Raw genomic sequence first — 13,258 nt, forward strand, 5'->3', positions numbered from 1 at the left:
GCTTGTCGGGATGAGAGGGGACCCAGAGGACCAGTGATGCAGAAGTTTGGTGCCTGCGTTGGCAGGGGGAAGATTCCGTCGACCCACAGGAGATTTCTTCTTGGCTTTCAGTGCAGGGTGAAGGCAGACAGCCCTCAGAGCATGCACCAACAGGAAACAGTCAAGAAAGTCAGCAGGATGAGGCGCTACAATGTTGCTGGTAGTCTTCTTGCTATTTTGTTGCGGTTTTGCTGGAGTCCTGGAGCAGTCAGTGGTCGATCCTTGACGGAAGTCAAAGAAGGAAGTGCAGAGGAACTCTGGTGAGCTCTTGCATTCGTTATCAGAGGAGAGACCCTAAATAGCCAAAAAAGGAGGGTTCGCTACTAAGAAAGGAGGTTTGGCTACTGAAAGAGGTAAGCACCTATCAGGAGGGGTCTCTGACGTCACCTGCTTACACTGACCACTCAGAGCTGTCCATTGTGCCCCAACACCTCTGAATCCAAGATTGCAGAGGTCTGGGACACACTGGAGGAGCTCTGGGCACCTCCCCTGGGAGGTACTGGTCAGGGGAGTGGTCACTCCCCTTTCCTTTGCCCAGTTTCGCACAAGAGCAGGGCTGGGGGACCCTGAACCGGTGTAGACTGACTTATGCAGAGATGGGCACCATCTGAGCCCATCAAAGCATTTCCAGAGGCTACTCCTCCCCAGCCCTTCACACCTATTTCCATAGGGGGAGGGTGTAACACCCTCTCTCAGAGGAAATCCTTTGTTCTGCCTTCCTGGGACTGGGCTGCCCAGGCCCCAGGGGGCAGAAAACCTGTCTGAGGGGTTGGCAGCAGCTGCAGTAGAGACCCTGGAAAGGCAGTTTGGTAGTACCCGGGTTCTGTGCTAGAGACCCGGGGATGCATGGAATTGTCCCCCCAATACCAGAATGGTATTGGGGTGACAGTCCCATGATCCTAGACATGTTACATGGCCATGTTCAGAGTTACCATTGTGACGCTACATATAGGTAGTGACCTATATGTAGTGCACGCGTGTAATGGTGTCCCCACACTCACAAAGTCTGGGGAATTTGCCCTGAACAATGTGGGGGCACCTTGGCTAGTGCAGGGTGCCCACACACTAAGTAACTTGGCACCTAACCTTCACTAAGTGAGGGTTAGACATATAGGTGACTTATAAGTTACTTATGTGCAGTGAAAATGGCCGTGAAATAACGTGGACGTTATTTCACTCAGGCTGCAGTGGAAGTCCTGTGTAAGAATTGTCTGATCTCCTGATGGGTGGCAAAAGAAATGCTGAAGCCCATAGGGATCTCCAGGATCCCCTATATAGTGGGTACCTAGGTACCACATACAAGGGAATTATAAGGGTGTTACAGAGTGCCAATGAGACTTGGTCAAATTAATCACTAGCCTGCCGTGACAATTTTAGAGAGCAGAGACAGCATAAACACTGAGGTTCTGGTGAGCAGAGCCTCAGTGATACAGTTAGGCACCACACAGGGAACACATACAGGGCATACATCATGAGCACTGGGGTCCTGCCTAGCAGGATCACAGTGACACATATCAAACACACTGACAACATAGGGTTTTCACTATGAGCACTGGGCCCTGGCTAGCAGGATCCCAGTGAGACAGTAAAAACACCCTGACAAATACTCACAAACAGGCCAAAAATGGGGGTAACAAGGCTAGAAAGAGGCTACCTTCCTACAGGGAGACAATTCCATGATCTTAGATATGTTACATGGCCATTTTCAGAGTTACCATTGTGAAGCTACACATAGGTATTGACCTATATGTAGTTCACACGTATAATGGTGTCCCGCACTCACAAAGTCTGGGGAAATTGCCCTGAACAATGTGGGGGCACCTTGGCTAGTGCCAGGGTGCCCTCACACTTAGTAACTTTGCATCTAACCTTCAGCAAGTTAAGGTTAGACATATAGGTGATTTATAAGTTACTTAAGTGCAGTGAAAATGGCTGTGAAATAGTGTGTGCACTATTTCACGCAGGCTGCAGTGACAGTCCTTTCTAAGGGTTTGTCTGAACTCTCTATGGGTGGCAAAAGAAATGCTGCAGCCCATATGGATCTCCTAGAACCCCAATGCCCTGGGTACCTAGGTACCATATACTATGGACTTATAAGGGGGATCCAGTATGCCAGTTGAAATTGGTCAATTAAGTCACTGGCCTACAGTGACAAATTTAAAACCAGAGAGAGCATAAGCACTGAGGTTTCGGTTAGCAGATCCTCAGTGACACAGTTAGGCACTACATAGGCATACACGTTAGGCCATAAATTATGAGCACTGGGGTCCTGCCCAGCAGAATCCCAGTGAGACAGGGAAAAACATACTGGCATACATGTGAAAAATGGGGGTAACAGGCCAAGGAAGATGGTACTTTCCTACACAACCCCCCCCAAACGAGGGACAATAAGAATAACCTTGCCCAGATGAGTCTTCATTGTCTAAGTAGAAATATCTGGAGAGTCCATCTGCATTGGATTGGGTACTCCAAGGCATATGTTCCACTGTATAGTCCATTCCCTGTAGGGCAGAGGTCTTCAAACTGGGGGGCGAGCCCCCCTTGGGGGGCCTCAAATGATCCCAGGGGGGGAGCCAAACTCTGGCCAAAAGAAATATTATACAGATAACATGCCTTTGTTTTAAGCAGAAGCATGTTATTGCAGTTTTAAAAAGGTAACAGTAGTTAACTGCAATGTTTAAATAGGTTTAGACAAATTAAACATTGGCATCTTTCTAAAATAATTTTGAAAAATTCTGAGGGGGGGCCCAATGATTTTTATTTTTCAACTGGTGGGGGCACGGCAATGAAAAGTTTGAAGACCACTGCTGTCGGGAGATGGACCACCTCAACAATTGATGGTTTTCACCTTTCATTTGTTTAAGCCATAATAGAGGTTTGTGGTCTGCCTGACCAATAAAGTGAGTCCCAAGCAAGTAGGGTCTCAGCTTGATCCAAGGCCAAGGACATAGTCCACCTGCAAAGGAAGGGACTTGGTCCCCTTCCTTTGCAGGTCTTCAGGTCCAACAATCCAGCAGTTGTTCTTTGCAAACTTGGTTGGCTGCTTCAAAATCCCAAAAACGAGGTGTAGTGTGTCCTAACGAAACTTGCAGTGTATATATTGTGTATAATACTTACCTTCAGAAGGAATCTTGTCTCTAAGATATTTTTGGTACTGTGTCACCCAAATAAGTACCTTTATTTTTTATAACACTGAGTATTGACTTTAATTGTGTATAAGTACTGTGCTACTATAAGTGGTAATGCATGGGCTTTTCATGTCTCCAAGTTCAGCCTAAGCCGCTCTGCTATGGGTACATCTATCAGCCTAAGCTGCTAGAATACTACTACATTTCACTAATAAGGGATAACTGGACCTGGTATAAGGTGAAGGTACCCAAGGTACCCATTACAAACCAGGCCAGCCTCCTGCAATGATCATGGGACTCTATGAAAAACTCAGAAGGAGAGGGGATGTCCTCCTGCCAGGCCTCCGTTTTGCCTACAGGAAAGTACCCCAAAAGGGAGTGGGCTAGAGCCCATTTGAACTCCTTTTTGGTCACCCTGGTATGGGTTCCCTTGCTCTTGTTAAAGAGGGGTGGGAGCAACCCTTGAAGCTCCCTAAACAAGACATTGTGGACTATGTGCTTGGCCTTGGATCATGGATGGCTGAGTACATGATAAAGGCCACTAAGAACCTTCAGGCCAGACAAGAGCTTCAAATGCAATGGCATGACAAGAAGGCTGTCCTGACAGAGTACGGCCCGGACAGAATATGTGGGTTTTGAGCATGTGGTACCAAGAGCCCTCCAAGACAAATAGAGTGGACCACATCTTATTGTGTGTTATTATTAAAGAAAGGTGAGGTCACCTATTTGGTGGACCTTGGCACTGCCAGAAGTCCCCTCAGGGTACTTCACATCAACCGCCTTAAACCCTACTGTGATAGGGCAGATTTGACCCTACTCATGGCCACAGATGAGGGGCAGGAGGAAGAGAGTGACCCTCTCCCTGACGTCTTCTCCAACACTGAGGCCAATGGCTTAGTGGAAGGAGTTGTACTTGCAGAATGCCTCACAGCAGAGCAGAGGAAGGACTGTAAGAATTTACTAGTCCAATTTTCTGAACTATGTTCACTCACACCTGGTGCCACTACTTGGTGTGATACAGTTTACCTGACAAAAGTATGATTTATAAATAGAGCTTCTATCTAAATACATTGACACATTTCTTAATCTTCTAGTTAGTATGTTTGTTTCATATATGAAGGACACCGGGTATATGATTTCCAAACTCAAGGCAGGAAGTTTCAGCATGATAGGGAACTGTTGGTCACAATGGAATTTGAGACCGTATTTACCAACAAACCCCAGAAAGAGGCACTCAAATAGGTGAGTATTATTCTGAGATGAACAAAGAACGGATGTCTCCATTACATTTATACTACAATGTTTTGCAATAGTATTCGGAGAAAAATATTTTGAATTTGATGGTGTAAAATACAAGCAAGTTAAAGGTGTAAGTATGAGCTGGACTGTGCCCCCAGAATGGCCCATATTTATATTGGTCTATACATACTTACAAACAATGGCACTGATAAGGACTCTCATTGCTTTTTACTGAAAACATTTTCTTTTTTTGGCAGGGCAAAAAAGACACCTATACAAATTCATAACATGGATAAATCTATGAGATAATAGTCTGAAGTTTTCTCACAATATCAGCAGGACCAGAATTGATTTTTTTGTCATCTGGATACAACATCATCAGCAAGGATTGGAGGTTTCCATTTTTTATGAAACCTAGAGTCCTATAGTCTACTGCATTTTCAAAGTTTGTATTTCCCATGCCGAAAATAGGGAATTCCTTTTAGTAAATTCCTCCAAATTAGGAGAAATTGTGCTATCATGCAGTACTTTACCAGGAAAGCGGACACATTAAAGAAGAAACTATTAAGATGAAGGTATCCCAAACAACTGGTCTGAGAGTTTTCTAGGAGGGCCAAATTTTACACCAGAGAAACTGAGAAACCATGTTTCAAGAAAAATCTAAGGAGACCAATGATTGTTTAGTGTGCATCACATGACACTCGAGCAGAAGGTCAAACAGATTATGGCCCTCATTATGACATTGGTGGTAAATCCCACTTACTGCCACGTTGACTGCTACCAAATACAGCTGCCACAGCAGATATCCGTTCACCATATTATGACACACACAAACCAATCCGTAAGTATTCAGCCACATACACAAAGCTGCCACACCAAAGGTCATTGATAAACTGGCGGTATGAAAACCCACACCGTTACGCCAACAGAACAACGCCCACCACATTATGACCCACAAATCACCACAGCAGACATTCAACGGCGATAAACCATTGACAATACATACTGCTGCGCTCAAAATGCACACCCACCCACTCACATACAGACACCACAGCCACCCACTCACACCACTATAAAACACACAAACAGTACCCACAACCCTTTACCATTACAAAAACGTGCCACCAGAGAGCGACAGCAAGACCACAGAAACAACCAGAGCCACACACTACTCACACCTATACACCACTAATGGACCCCAAATCACACACCCCACATATTACCCAACACACCCTCACCTACACACCTCACACAACACCCGTTGAACCACAAAGGCACCCCCGATTCACAGAGGAGGAGCTATGGGTCATGGTGAAGGAAATCATCAGGGTAGAGCCTCAGCTATTTGGAGCACAGATGCAGCAAATATTGATAGCTAGGAAAATGGAGCTATGGCGGAGAATCGTGGACAGGGTCAACGCTGTGGGACAGCACCCAAGAACTATGGATGACATCAGGAAGAGCTGGAATGACCTATGGGGGAAGGTACGTTCCATAGCAGCAAGACACAAGGCCGCAAACCAGAGGACTGGCGGTGGATCCCCACCTCCTCCCCCCAACTCACAGCATAGGAGGAGCAACTCTTGGCAATCCTGCATCCTGAAGGCCTGGACGGAGTAGGAGGAGTACTGGACTCTGGTAGGTCAACTCTCCACTATTATCACCCCCCCACCTGCATGCCATCACATACCACCACCCTCACTCCCATCATTCCACCATTACCCACACACTCCACCAGCATATCTCACTCAACCCAGTGCCAAGCCCTGCATGCTTAACCAATGCATGGACACCCTTCACAGCCCTGCATGGACGCTCATCACTAAAGCATGCACAATATAGAGAACTAATCATCCCACCATACACCACCGTACAGAAGTGAAAAGGCTAATACAACCAAAGAGGGCAAGTCACGGACGCACAAAAAGACAGTCAAACCTGTGCATTGGGAAATATGAGGTTTGGAAATTGAGATTATCCTATTGCATTGCCCCCTCAAAATTTTTGTATGAATTCATTTTAACAGGTACAAACATTGCAATTCAACTATACAGAAAATGAACATAGATTAATGATCTGTAGCTGGCTGCAGTGATCATACCAGGAGGACTTGTGAGGTCAGCAACATCTGCAAAATGAATAGCCAGAGGGTACAGTAAGTGGGCATAGAAGTGGGAAATAGCAGCATGCCAATGCCACAGAAATTTCAACAAACACAATAGAAATGTGAAGTAACACTGTCTTACCTGTGTGTCATTGGAAGTATTGTCTGATCACTGATGTTCTGTTGTCCTTCTCCTCATCCTCTGCCTCCTCACCTCACTGTCTACAGGGTCCACTACTGCCACACGGGCATCCCCAGCCTCCTCCTCCTGCAGAAAAGGCATATTGCGTCTCAGAGTAAGGTTGTGCAACATGCAGCAAGCCACTACTATCTGGCAGACGTTATTGGGTGAGTAGCACAGGGATCCACCTGTCAGACCGAGGCATCTGAACTTGGCCTTTATGAGGAAAAGGTCCTTTCTATTACCATTCTGGTTCGTCCATGAGCCTCATTATAACGTTCTTTTGCCCTTGTCCTGGCATTCCTCACAGGGGTCCGCAACCATGTAGGTTAGGGCAACCAGAGTCACCTGCAATATTGAGGGACAACATTTAGCCCCACACTATCCCATATGGCCAACACCATACCCATACATCAACTGGGTGGGAACCAGGGCTCACCTATTAGCCACACCCTGTGCCTCTGTAGTTGGCCCATCACATTTGGGATGCTGCTATTCCTCAGGACAAATGCATCATGCACCGACCCAGGATACTTAGCATTGACGTGGGACATGTACTGGTCCGCCAAGCTCACCATCAGCACATTCATAGAGTGGAAACTCTTCCGATTTCTGAACACCTGTTCGTTCTGACAGGGGGGACAAATGCAATATGTGTTCCATTAATCGCCCCAATTATGTTGGGGATATGTCCCATTGCATAGAACTCAGCCTTCACTGTGGCCAAATCTTCAACCTGGGGAAATACAGTGTAGCTGCACATGTGTTTAATCAGGCCAGACAATACTCTTGTTAGCACTATTGAGAACATTGGCTGTGACATTTCTGCTGCCAAGCCCACTGTCACTTGGAAAGAACCATTTGCCAGGAAATGGAGCACTGCTAGAACTTGACAAGAGTGGGGATCCCAGTGGGGTGACCGATACCAGATATCAGGTAAGGCTCCAATTGGGCACACAGCTCCGTGATTGTGGCCCTGTCAAGTCTACAGGTTAGGATAATGTGCCTGCCCTCCATTGTTGCCAAGTCCACCAGGGGTCTGTACAGAGTGAGAAGCCGGTCACAAACTGAACAATGGAGCTACAACAGTGGTTTGCAATCTCTATACATAATATGGGTGAGTATGATTTGTACAGTATGCCCAAATCACCAGTGACACAGCAAATATCCAGTGCCTGACCCCCCCTGAAATGGCATCCGCTTGTCCTGTGTGGAGGGACAGGTGGAAGTGAGGTAATTCCACTGATGTTGTGCACCTTTACGGGAGGTTTTAGGGAACCGCCGTGCAACTCCTCATTAGATAACGTTGGGCCCTATGGGTTACAGTGGCGAATGGTGATCTACGCCGATGGTGACGGTATGCACTGCCGCGAACGTGACCGCCATTTTCTATTTGATTCCTCACTTACTACTTGATCTTCAACAGGAGAGGGTCTACACTGCATGTGCTGCTGTGACCTGTGTCTGGAACCTACCACGGCTCGTGTGACTGGGGAATTCTGATGAGGGAAAGTTCCCCCCCCTTGCCCTGTGCGGTTAGTAAGTACATTACAGCTGCCTGGCATGTACGTATTAATCACTTGGGGAAAGTTGCTGATGCGGAACTTACTTCCAAATAAGGACAACATGAAAAACTGACAATGGAATGTTTTAGTCATCAAATTTTAACCACACACCTAGACTGGAACAATACCCCATGATTGATTTAAATGACAGTCAGTAGGAGATTAGGTGTTTGGTTTTTATGTGTTTTAAGGCCGTAAAGGATGTTCTTTTTTATTCCTCTTATTTCCTTTTTAACTTAATTTTTACTTATCTTTTATCTTTTTACCGGTGGTTGTTTTGCTTTTAGGGTTGAAAGTAACCAATAAAGCTATGTATGTACAAATATAACTGTGGGAGAAAACAATTTTGCGAGGGCTTTGATAGTGTGCCCCCGAAGTACACCACTGATCCCAATGTTTCTTGATTTGGGGCTAAACCAAGTAGCTGATTTAATTTCCCTATGACCTCTATTATATTGGATAAGGATTTGGACCACCCTGAATTGGATTTATACAAAGCATCATTGCTTGACCTGCTAAAGAGACCAAATGCAGCTATTATTCCTTGGATTAAATATTTGTCCAATTGGTTTTGTATCTTGGGGTTCGGAGATTATTGGGAGAATCCCCAAAAATTAGTGAAATCCCATAAAACTGCTTTGAAATCAGCTTACTGGTCCAATGTATGGAACAATTATATTTGTTGTAAAACTCATGGTCGATTATCTAATCTTTTTATTGATTTTAAGTGGTTTCCGCAGTATGAATCCTATTTAGATATTATACTAGATTTACAGGGCAAAGGTTTATGTGCTAGATTCCGTTTTGGGTCCTTACCAATGTTGTCTTTAACTTGCAACTGGGGGCCAATCACTACTTCAGATATATGTCCGGCTTGTGGCGGTGCCCCGGAAACAGTTGAACATTTTATGCATTTTATGTTTTTTTGCCCAACATATTTTTTTCCACAGTCAAAATGGATTCGAAAAACCTGTAGGGAAATGGGGCTGGAAAATTGCAGTATAGCAATAAGGGTTTTAAAAAAGCCATAGATCAAATTAATTAATTTTAGCAGTCAGCAAGTTTTTAGTGGCAGCATGGCATATACGTGATCACCATTTTAATCAAGGACCCATGAAGCGTGCCCAGGCAGGATTTTAGATGAATACTTTGATATCACATGTATGTATTTATTTATGTGTTTTTTTTATAAAATTATTTAATTATTGTACAGATTATAAAATGAGTTGAAATTTTTCCTTTAATGTATGTGATGCTTTGATGGTTAATTGACCGAATAAAGCTTGATTTGATTTGACTGGGGAAAGGGCCCTAGCTTTCCCTTTGGCAGAGCTGGAGAGACTGGTGGATGGGTTCCTATCCCTGTATGGACTGCAGTATGGGCCTCCAGACCAACAGGTGAGTACACTGTGGGAACGATGCAAGTGGCATGAATGTATAGAGTGGTGTGTGTGAAGGCCTTGTGTAAGGGGGTTGAGTAAATGTCCTCTGGGCAGCGTATTGGTTATGTGCTGGACCATGTGTGTGCAAATGGTGATGTGAAGGGGTATGGTGGGCCAAACGTGTAACAGGCAGGACTGTTTGACTAATTCTATTTTCCTGTGTGTATTTCCTCTGCAGGTCAGTGCCTATCATAAGAAGGGTATATGGCGTGCCATCGCCAAGGATGTGCGGACCCTCGGGGTCCATGGCAGGCGGAGCACCCACTGTCGCAAACGGTGGGAGTACCTGAGACGCTGGGCACAGAAGACGGCAGAGGCCCAGCTGGAGATGACCTCCCAACGAGGAAGGGGTGCCCATCGAACCCTGACCCCCTGATGGCTCGCATACTGGAGGTGGCCTATCCTGAGCTAGATGGGCGCTTGAGAGCATCACAGCAGCCACAAGGGGGTGAGTACAGTGCCCATCATTACTACTTAAGCATGGTAGGGTGGTATCCGGGTGGGGGATGTGTGTCAGGCCTGACATTGCGCATAGGTCCCTTGGTGGCTAGGCTTCAGAAGTGAAAATCTTGCTACCTAGCTCGTAGGCATCCACTTCTGGTGAGGGCTGTGTGGGTCCCAGGTGTGCTGCATTTGGCGGTGTGTGCCCCTCCCCATGCCCTGGCTTCTAACTGTTTCTCTGGTAGTGCTATGGCATATTGCACAGGGCTGTTCCCTGTGTGTGAGGGTGCTGTGTACGCCAACGGTGGTGTTAGTGCAGCCATTGACCAAGTGTATCCTTTGTATCTCCCCCCCCTTTTTGTTTTGTAACCCTGTCCTTATGTGCATTAGCATCATCTGGCGGAGGAGCAGAGGCAGCGGCGACGGAGGAAGCTGCATCCCACAGGACCCAGGAGGCAGAGTCCACCAACGCTGAGGGCATCAGTGGGATGGAGGGTGAGGGGAGCACCACGGCATAGACTGAGGGGACAGTTCTGACACAGATACCTCCTCCGATGGAAGCTCCCTGGTGGTGGCGGACACCCCCGTACCAGCACCGCCCTCCCAGCAGCCCCTCTATGAGTTGCCTGTGCCCGCTCACCCAGGAGGGTGGGCACCTCCTTCGCTCCAGGCACCTCAGGCCCTGCCCCAGTGAGCCCTGCTGCCCTGAGTGAGGAGGCTGTTGACCTCCTGAGATCCGTCTCTGTAGGGCAGTCAACCATTGTGAATGCCACACAGGGGCTGGCAGCCCAGATGCAACAGACTAATGCATTTCTGGAGGACATTTACACTGGATTGGCGGCCCAACAGAGATTGATTAAGGCTCTGGCCTCCTCGCTGATGGCAGCCATTGTCCCTGTTCTATCCTCCCCCCTCCAACTTCCTCTTTCCCATTCCAATTCTCCTCAACCCCAACCCATCCCAAGCACACAGGCAGATGAGCATGCACGCAAGACAACACACAAGAGTGGTACAGGCAAACACAAGCACCACACTTCATCCCACAGGCACTCACACAAACACAATCCAGATGCAGAAGCACCAACATCCACTATTTCCACTGTCTCCCCCTTCACCTCCTCCACATCCCTCCCAGCTCCGTCTACACTCACACCTGCAAGCACTACATCATCATCAACAACCAGCATCATTACCACATCAAGCAGAACACACACCTCACCAGCAGATACCTTGAAAACAGCCATGCACACGCCCCCTTTGTCTTCTCTCACTGTGTCTGCCCCCGCTCCTAAGGTACACAAACACAAGCACTCAGACACCCAATAGCCATCCACCTCACTACAGCATTCAGGCCAAGTACCTGCACCCAAAATCAGCAGACGCAGACAGACACCTCAAACAACCACTCCCTCTTCCTCCACTCCCATTCCTTCTCCCTCGTCCCACCCCAATGTTCCTCAAAAACTGTTGCTGTCCACCATTGACCTCTTCCCTACCCCTCCCATTGTCCTGCACGTATGGCCAGGGTGGGAAGAACCCAGCCAAGCATCTCAGCCACCCAGTCCACGGGCCCAGTCGTCACCACACCCACTTGTGGTGGAAAAGGATTCAGGCCACATGTCCTGAAGGTGAAAGAGCCTGCACCACGCAGCCTCAAGGGAAAGGAGCCTGTCCCAGCTTCCAGAAAGACCAGGGAGCCTGCCCCAGCAGGCAAGAAGGTAAAGGAGCCTGACCCAGCTGCCAGAAAGAGCAAGGAGCCTGCCCTAGCAGCTGCTAAGACGGTAAAGGAGCCTGCCCAGCTGCCAGAAAAAGCAAGGAGCCTGCCCCAGCAGCTGCTAAAAAGGTAAAGGAGCCTGCCCCAGCTGCCAGGAAGAGCAAGGAGCATGCACCAGCAGGCAGTAATAGCAAGGGGCTTGGGGCAGGAGTCCAGACCACCAACCATAGTTGTGCAGCCGTCCAAGGCTGCAGGGGATGGGCAGGAGCCTCCCCCACCAGCAGCACCACCACCTCCAGTGGGCAGCCGTCAGAGGCTGCAGGGGATGGGCAGGAGCCTCCCCTCACCAGCAGCAGCAGCACCACTGAGCAGCTGTCACCTCCGGTGGACGGTATGTAATCCTGCTTCCATGGGCAGCTGTGCGGCCTGCCCCCTGTAAATCGAGTGGGTATGACACCCACCTGAGAGACTGTGACCTTGCACTCCCCAGGATCAAGAGCACAGGACATGAGGGCCCCTCCAGAACCAGTGTGTAAGACACCCACGTAGCCAAGATACCCCAGGATCAAGAGCACAGGGCACAAGGCCCCCTCCAGAACCAGTGGGCAAGTCACCCATAAAGCCAAGACTCCCCAGGATCAAGATCACAGGGCATGAGGCCCCCTCCAGAACCAGTGGGTAAGACACCAACATGGCCAAGATACCCCAGGATCAAGAGCACAGGGCACGAGGCTCCCTCCAGAACCAGTGGGCAAGTCACCCACTCAAGACACTGTGGCCTTGCATTCCCCAAGACAAAGCACAGGGCATGTTGCCCCTTCCTGAGCAAGTGGGCAAGTCACCCACTCAAGACACTGTGGCTTGGCATTCCCCAGGACCAAGCACAGGGCTTGTTGCCCCCTCCAGAGCAAGTGGGCAAGGCACCCACTCAAGACACTGTGGCCTTGCACTCCCCAAGACCAACCACAGGGCATGTTGCTCCCTCCAGAGCAAGTGGGCAAGTCACCCACTCAAGCGACCATGGCCTTGCACTCCCCAGGACCAAGCACAGGGCATGTTGCCCCCTCCAGATCAAGTGGGCAAGTCACCCACTCAAGACACCATGGCCTTGCACTCCCCAGGGCCAAGCACAAGGCATGCTGCCCCCTCCAGAGTAAGTGGGCAAGTCACCCACTCAAGACACCGCGACCTTGCACTCCCCAGGACCAAGTACAGGGCATGTTGCCCCATAAAGAACCAGTGGTGTTGTTCCATCTCCCGGCTGAGGTGGCCCCCGTCCCCCTGAGGTGCCTGCCTATTTACCATCTGATGCCCTTGTAGTGTTCTCTCCATGTTGATGCAGGTGAAATGTGTGACCTTGGACTTTGGCCTGTCGCCATTTGGCCTACGAACATTGTGGACTGGG

The sequence above is a fragment of the Pleurodeles waltl genome, chromosome 6, assembly GCF_031143425.1.
Source record: "Pleurodeles waltl isolate 20211129_DDA chromosome 6, aPleWal1.hap1.20221129, whole genome shotgun sequence".
Lineage (NCBI taxonomy): Eukaryota > Metazoa > Chordata > Amphibia > Caudata > Salamandridae > Pleurodeles > Pleurodeles waltl.